General features: G+C 34.4%; 1 pseudogene; it reads right to left on the bottom strand.

Annotated features, from left to right (window-relative positions):
* Positions 1-6585: 6585 nt before the first annotated feature.
* LOC105743146 lies at positions 6586-7448 on the bottom strand (annotated as a pseudogene).
* Positions 7449-7821: the final 373 nt, after the last annotated feature.

Here is a 7821-nt window from a genome sequence, read left to right as displayed (position 1 = left end):
CAGATGCTAGAAAAATAAAAGGCGGGGTGGAAGCAAGGGGTAAAAATAAGGGAATTGAAATGCATTATGTGCATGTGCCAAGCTTCTACAATGAAGATAATCATCCTGTACTGCAAACATGCAGTAAAAAGAAACAAAAAGAAACTCAGCAACACAAAATGCTACCACACACAGGAAGTGGTGGCGTCTGCCACAGCTAGAAAGTATGCATACTGCTTAAGGAATATATTTTTACATTCCCTTCAATAAAAGCTACAATAATCAAATATACCTGGGCATAGGCTCCGCTTAAAAAATTTCACAATTTTCTTGATCTAGTAAATATGTAACAAAGGCTAAAGAATATTATCTTGAAAACAAAGACAGGAACTTAAATATTTTAAATGAATATTATTCTTAAAAAAAAAACATCTTGGTACTACCTTTCAAATTTTACATTCAGCAGGGTGTCGCAGCAGACACCTGAAATTCAGAACTCTAGAGGCTGAGGCGGGAAGATCATGGAGATTCTGAGGCCACCCTGGGCTACAACGGGAGTACAAGGCCAGCCTGAACTGGTAGGGAAAGCCTGTCTCAGAAAGACCAAGAAATGTACATTCTCCTAAGGAGACCATTTTCCCTGTTTCTGTGTGGTAACAATTTTACAATTAAAGGCTTTTAACACATAGGCTATAAATACATATCTTTTGTAAGTCATCTGGTATTTCCGGTAAGCTTGTGTGTTAGTTTTCAAAATGTTTTAAAATTTTAAAACACCATATCTGAGCATCATATGAGAACTTTGTCCTTTATTATGATTAATGGGGACTCCACATATTTCCTTTTGTCATTATATGCTACCGTCCTATATAGCGTCTATTAGATTCCTATTTAGTGTAGATAAAGTTTCATAAGGGATATAAATGATATTTCTGTTCCTTTAGGAAATAAAACCACTTTCACTTTTAAATTTCATACTTTCTCATATTAGCAGTCAAAAATCATCAAAAGCACTGTAGTGTTTATGCCCTGTGAGATTTTATTATTATCCACCTAAGCAATAGAAAAGACTAATGGATTTCTGAGAAAGATTTATGTACGCAGTCACCTATTTTAAGAAGCAAGTTATGATTATAACTACTTTTATGTAACAATGTCTCTTTTGATTATGTGACATGCCTTTCAGGATAAAAGATTTCAAATGTAAGCATTCACATAAAATAGGATTATTGATTCGTTTAGCAGCCAGTGTGCTACTCAGAATTGCATTTTATGAGAACCACTGGATTAAATATTTCAAGCTTTTCATGCCATTCTTAACTACCAAAAAAAAAAAAAAAAAAAAAAAAAAACACTGTGAAAGACTGACCAGCCTGTTTCCTCTTCCCACTTAAAGATTTTCTTCTTCTTTCAAAATATCTCTTATTTGGGGCCAGGGAGATGGCTCAGTGGAATAAGCGCTTCCCTGGTAAGTTCAAGGACCTGAGTTCAATCCCCGGTTCCGAAAAAAAAACCTCTCTTATACATTTGGGTGGAACTAGGAAAGGAGGCAGGTGAAAGGAAGGAAGGGAAAAGAACAAAGGATGGAAGGAAAAATGGAAATAAAACTTTTATAAGTAAAGAAGAGTAGAGGGCTGGAGGGAGGAGAGGGAAATAGGAGAAAAAGAAAATTTAAGATATTTCACTTCCAGGTACAGAATGTACATGATGAATGTCATCATTACGGATATCTAAAATGTACCAATCAAATTAATTTTTAAAAAGCCTAAATGTCAAGCAAATCAGGAAAAATTTTTTTATACTCAAATAACCCATGTTGAAAATAGAACGCTTTGGTTTTTTATTTAAAAAAAAAAAAAAGAAAATGGAGAAAGAAAAGGAGGAGGAAAGGAGGTTGAAGAGGAAGAGGAAGGATCAACCAGGACTCAATGGTGGAAATTTTATCTTTGTTCTTATTATTTTTTTCTCTTTAAATAGAAAAGGGAAAAATAAATCAATCAACAGTAGAAAAAGAATTCAATGACATCAATAAGTCAATACAGTTTAGTAATACATCAAAAAAAACAAAATCTTGAGTATAGGTTGATTTAGTGATGAGGTGAAATTTCCATATTGTCTTAATTTACATTTCTCAAAAGACTAATGATGTTGAGCATTTTTTCATATATTTATTTGCCATTCGTATTTCTTCATCTGGGTAGTGTATATTTATCTCAGATGCCCATTTTTGGATTAGGTCTTTAAATTTGGGAGGTCTAATTGTTTTCAATCCTTGATATATTCTAAATATCAGTTGCTTGTCTAAAGAACAACTGGCTAAGAATTTGCCCCACTCTGTGGGGCTGTCTTTTCATTGTTGGTGATAGTTTCCTGTGCAAAAGCTTTTTAAAAAGATGAGATCCCAGTTGTTGATTCTTGTAGTAAGTCCAGTGCAGCTGGGATTTTGCTCATAAAGTCTTTGTTCTACATATTCACCCATCCAAGTACTAACTCGGCCTGACCCTGCTTAGCTTCTGAGATCAGATGAGATTGGGCATGTAATACTGCCTGTAATCCTAGAGCTGGGGAGGCTGAGACACGAGGATCAGTATGAGACCAAGCTACGTAGTGAGAACCTGTACCAAATTCATAAACAAAAAGACAAGAAAACAAACAAGCAAGACTTCTACATATTCTCTCTTTCAGTAGATTTAGTGTTGTTCTAATATTTAGATCTTTGTTCTATTTTGATTTTAGTTTAGCATATGGTGAAAATGTGAAGTTTAATTTTAATCTTTGGCATGTGAAAATTCAGTATTTCAGCATTGTTTATTAAAGTGGCTATTTTCTTTGAGTAAACATGTTTGGCCTTTTACAAAAATAAAATGGCTGAGTGTGTTCAGGGTTGTTTCTGCATCTTCTAATCTGCTCTACTGATTCCCAGGTCTGCTTTTTTGTGAGTATCATGCTGTTTTTATCACAGAAGCTCTGTAGCATAATTTCAAGTCAGGGATTGTGATGGTCCCTGCTTTGCCTTTGTTGCTCAGAATTGTTTTTGGCATTTTAGGTCTCCTTTGGTTCCAAATTAATTTTAAAAATGTGTTCTATAGTTGTGTGAGATATGCCAGTGATATTTTTATTGGGATTGCATTAAGTCTGTAAAACAATTTTGGCAGTGTGGTCATCGCTATTATGTTGGTTCTTCCTACCTATTGTACCAATGAACAGTCAAAGAAAAAACGAACAGGCATATTTGTAATTCTCTTGGAAGTCCCTGATCGTTTAATTTGCCATGTAGAGTGAAGATGTTCAATGATGGTACCAAAATAATTCTATATAATACCAGTTTACCTAGCAAAACAGAAATTTTAGGCTGATTTACATACATGTGAATCTTCCCTATAAATTAGAGCTAGTTTGCATACTCTGTGCAAATAAACAAAATTAGTTCAAATACTAATTGGCAATCTGTTAGAAATTCACTGGTTTCATCAGTCCTGATCTTTGCAAGCTATGTAGATCTTTGCAAGGAATGATCAGTTTAACGGTCCAATTATCAGCTCCCTGCATTTCTCAAAGAAGTATTATGTTTAAATGTAACCTCTACTCCAGTATTGCTTTTCATGCAAGAGAAATGATTTTAAGGAAAATTAAGTAGTTCAAATCTCGTGAATTTATTTCTTCTATTTGTCCACATAGACATGCCTGAAATCAAATGTGAAACCAACAAGTTAGATCCACAGAGAACGGTGCTAGTTCTGTACTTATGCATTTTATACATTTTTAATAAATTGATGGATGCTAACTAAGTAAAGTAATGAGAATTAGAAAGTCTATAATATCCTCCAACGCATAGGCAAAAACAAGTCATAAGTACAGTAAACATCCTTTCTTGAAACATTATTCTTATTCTCCAGAAATTAATGAAATTAATATGTACATATTCAAACTGAAGCTACATGTTCATGTCCAAATATTTTGGAAAGAAATAAACATTAGCTGGTTATTCAGAGATCCTGTTCAAGCTACAGCTCAGTCTGTATATTCGTTTGACCAGCGTTTGTGTGTGCAGAACTAGACTTCTCGATTTCCTAAGAATTGATATCCGTGAAAAATTATCTGAGTCACACTGAAGCAATTTTTGAAAGGAAGAAATGGTTAAGTAAATATATGGAGCTTCATCTGTTTATCTTCCTTTAAAAATAATATACTTATATGGAATCCAATATAAAATCTAACTATTCTCTAATTTGTCTCTGAACAAATTGGAAAAAAAAAAAACCTTGAAATCGATTAAATAAGTATGTCTTTTAATTCTACCTGCAAATTAACTAGGGGTTAACACTACCCTCTAGGAATAAGTGCCTGCCTGGCATACACAAGACCATCAGTTCAAATCCCAGGACCAAAAATAAATAAATAAATAAATAAATAAATAAATAAATAAATAAGAGCTCAGTTCTAATGGTAACTTTAAGAAAACAGTTGTAGAAATTTAGAACGTCCCTTTTATCTTAAGTTGTTGCCCAATCTGAATGTCAAATTCTTTTTCAGCTCTAAACTACTTTAATTGCGAGTTCTGTAAGTAATATTAATTAATTACCACTTTGTATATAGCATTTTAGTTAGAGTTAGGGAAGATATGGAAGGAGGAAGCACTATTCTTTCCCATGAAATTTAAATTATTTAAGAAAGTCGTGAATGTGTAAAATTAAAATCATAAGTATATAAAATTGTTAGTAAATATAATCATATAATGTTAATTTATGATAAAATCCTCATATACAGAAACATTAAAAATAATTGGAAATTAGTTGCTTAATTAATTAATTAAGATGAAATATTTGCCAAAATACTGCACCTCTTTATGATAATCACCAAAAGAAAGTTTTCTCTGACTGTTAAAAACATTTATAAGAAAACCCAGCATTGATATAATTTTGTAGTCCAGAATGCTTGATTTCTCAATGCTTACAAGTGATGTGCAGTGTTAAGCTGTGCTAGGAGCAAATAACAATTGAATAATAACAAAACAATGAAATTATCCGACCTAGAAGAGATGTGAAACTGTTCTTCATTTCAGGTGGCATAATGCTACACCTTGCAAATCCCAAGAAGTCTCCCCAAAACTAGAGTTAATAAGCAAATTTAGCAAGATTGTTTGTTATAAGATCAATATACAAAAACTCCAAGTTCATCCCTGAAAAATAATTTGCATGTGGAAATAACACAGTTTGATTCATAATAATATCAAGATGAATAAATTATTAAGAAAAAATTCAAAAAAAATAGCTAATTGTAAGATTTGTGCACAGAAAACCACCCTGCAAGCTAATAAAATTAATATTCTAAATAAAGTTTAAAATCTTTCCATATTTAAGGATTAGAACATTTAATATTGTCAACAGGGCAATTATCTCCAAACTGATCTGTGGATTCAATGAAATTTTTATTCAAATCACAACCGCCTACTTCTATGCTACTCCAAAGAGTTGCATTTTATTTCTCAAGATCTTGAATAGCCAAAGCAATTTTAAAAGCACAAACTTTGAGCACTTATACAGTCTAATTTCAAACTTCCTGTAAATCTACAATAAGGAAGACTGAATGGTAATAAAATAAATATAGTCCTGTGTTATACGTCAATGCAATAGAAATGAAAACCTAGAACAGACTCTAGTGTTATAGAGACTTTGAGGCAATTTAAAGGCAAAAGAATACATTCTTGTACTTTTGTTTGTTTGTTTGTTTTGTTCTTGCACTGCCGAGTTTTGAAGATGGTGGCTGTGTATCACAGAAGACACTCTACCCACACAGCTAACCCCCAGGGAAAGGGAGCCTAGTGAATAAGTGGTGCCTGGAGGCTGTATAAACACATGCAAATACACACACACAGACACACACACAGGCACACACACACACACACACACACACACATACACACACACACCAAATAATGAAAGATCTTAATTTTACATTAATGAAAATTAACCCAAAATGGATATCAGCTTTAATGTAATACATAAACTATAAGACTGCAAGAAGAAAACAGGAAATTTTCCATGAAGCCTACATATGAAAGAGGTCCTGGATATAACATGAAATCACAGTTCATAAAGGAAAAATGGGATTTTTACCAATATTTTAATGTTTTGAATCTTAAAAGCTCCCAATAGGAACATGTTCAATATAAAATTTGTTTAAATTGCGTATTTAGCAAACAAAATAAGGAACTATTTTATTTATTAATTTATTTATTTACAAAGTAAATAGCAAGTACACTTACAGGGTGGCAAATAGAGGATCTTGCTACACAGCTTGGATTCATAGCGATCCTCCTATTTCAGCCATCCCAGTGCTGAGATTACAGGCATGCACCACCACACCTGGTTTCGGTCACTGGCATGGCATGCTGAGGTTCTGGGCCACCCTGGCATGTGGTACCAGGGATCGAACCTGGTCCTTGTGCTTGCCAGGCAGGTACTTAAACCACTGAGCTATCTCCGCAACCCAGGAACTATTTTTATTTTTTTATGTATCAGTTATTTAATTAGGTTCTTAGTAAGAAATTTAGAACACTAATTTATGAGGAACCTAGAAATTTAGAACATTAATTTATGAGGGAACCTAGTGAATAAGTGAACAAATTCCATTTGTGAGAGCAAAAACGGATGGCAGATAGCCCTGGAGCTGAGGAACAGCTTTGATTTTTGCTAAAATCTGTGAGTCCACCGCTTTCTGATCCATCTTGTGCTGCTCTGAAATCTGGTATCTCTCTTTCTTGGTGTTGACAATCTCGCCCTCATGTTGTCTGGGCTTCCGCAGCTGCTGCTTCTTGAAGCATGCGTCAGTGATGTGTTTGGGATTTTCACGTTGCTGATGTCGATTTTTGTAGAGGTGGCAATGACAAATTTCTGATGTGTTCTTCGTAGAGGAACACAATTAAGACTCGGAGGCCCAGTCACAAGTAGCAAGCCATTGTCCAACTATTTCAGGAAGACCACTCTCTTGTCTCTGTGACACCCGGTGAGGATGATCAAGATGGTATCAGGAGAGATACTAGCTCGAAGTTTCCTCACATGCTGACTGAAGGGTTTCTTGCTGTGGCTCAAGAGCTTTTGGGGCACATCTTCAGTAGGGTAGTATCTAGGCATTTTTTGAAGCTTAACCACTTGACTACTTCCATTCTTGCCCCCACCAATGGGTTTTGTGTTCGAAACAAGAACTTTCTCCTTCTATTTCTTCTCAACCTTTGATTTAGCAGCTGTGTATTTTCTCTTGTACAAAGCCTTTCTGGAATACATAGCAGATCAGGAGTATCTATGAATTCCTCTAACCAGGACAGGATTTCAGCTGCAGTGGGGCTGCCCCTTCTTGGACTTTTTTGCCTTTTTCACCTTACCCTTTTTACCAGTACCACTGGAAGAAGCCTTCTGGGCTTTGGGTTTCTTCTCTTTAGTGTCTGGCTTCTCAGTTTTTTCACCCACCATCTTGCAAGATGGGAAAGAGCTCAGGAACTATTTTTAACATGAGCAAAATAGACATTTCATTGAGAAAAAGACACATCAATAGGCACTAAGCATCAGTAAATGTACTAAATATTAGGAAAACACAAATTAAAGCAATGTACCACTACATGTTCAAAGAATGGTCCTTATAAAAAGGTAGCTAACAGCGACTGTTGGTGAAACACATGCAAACTAGAACCTTCATACATTGCTAATGGTTGCAAAATAATACAATCCATAAAAAATTGATAAATTATTGTTAAATGAAATACAACTGTAGCATAAAACTCAATAGTTTCTTTCCAAGATTGTACCTGAAAGACAGGAAAACATTCTCTTATAAGGGAATGACTGT

Source organism: Octodon degus, unplaced genomic scaffold (assembly GCF_000260255.1).
Source record: "Octodon degus isolate 3935 unplaced genomic scaffold, OctDeg1.0 scaffold00102, whole genome shotgun sequence".
In the NCBI taxonomy this organism is placed as follows: Eukaryota; Metazoa; Chordata; class Mammalia; order Rodentia; family Octodontidae; genus Octodon; species Octodon degus.
Note: the sequence above shows the minus strand (reverse complement) of the source record. Positions and strands in the feature narration are given on the sequence as shown.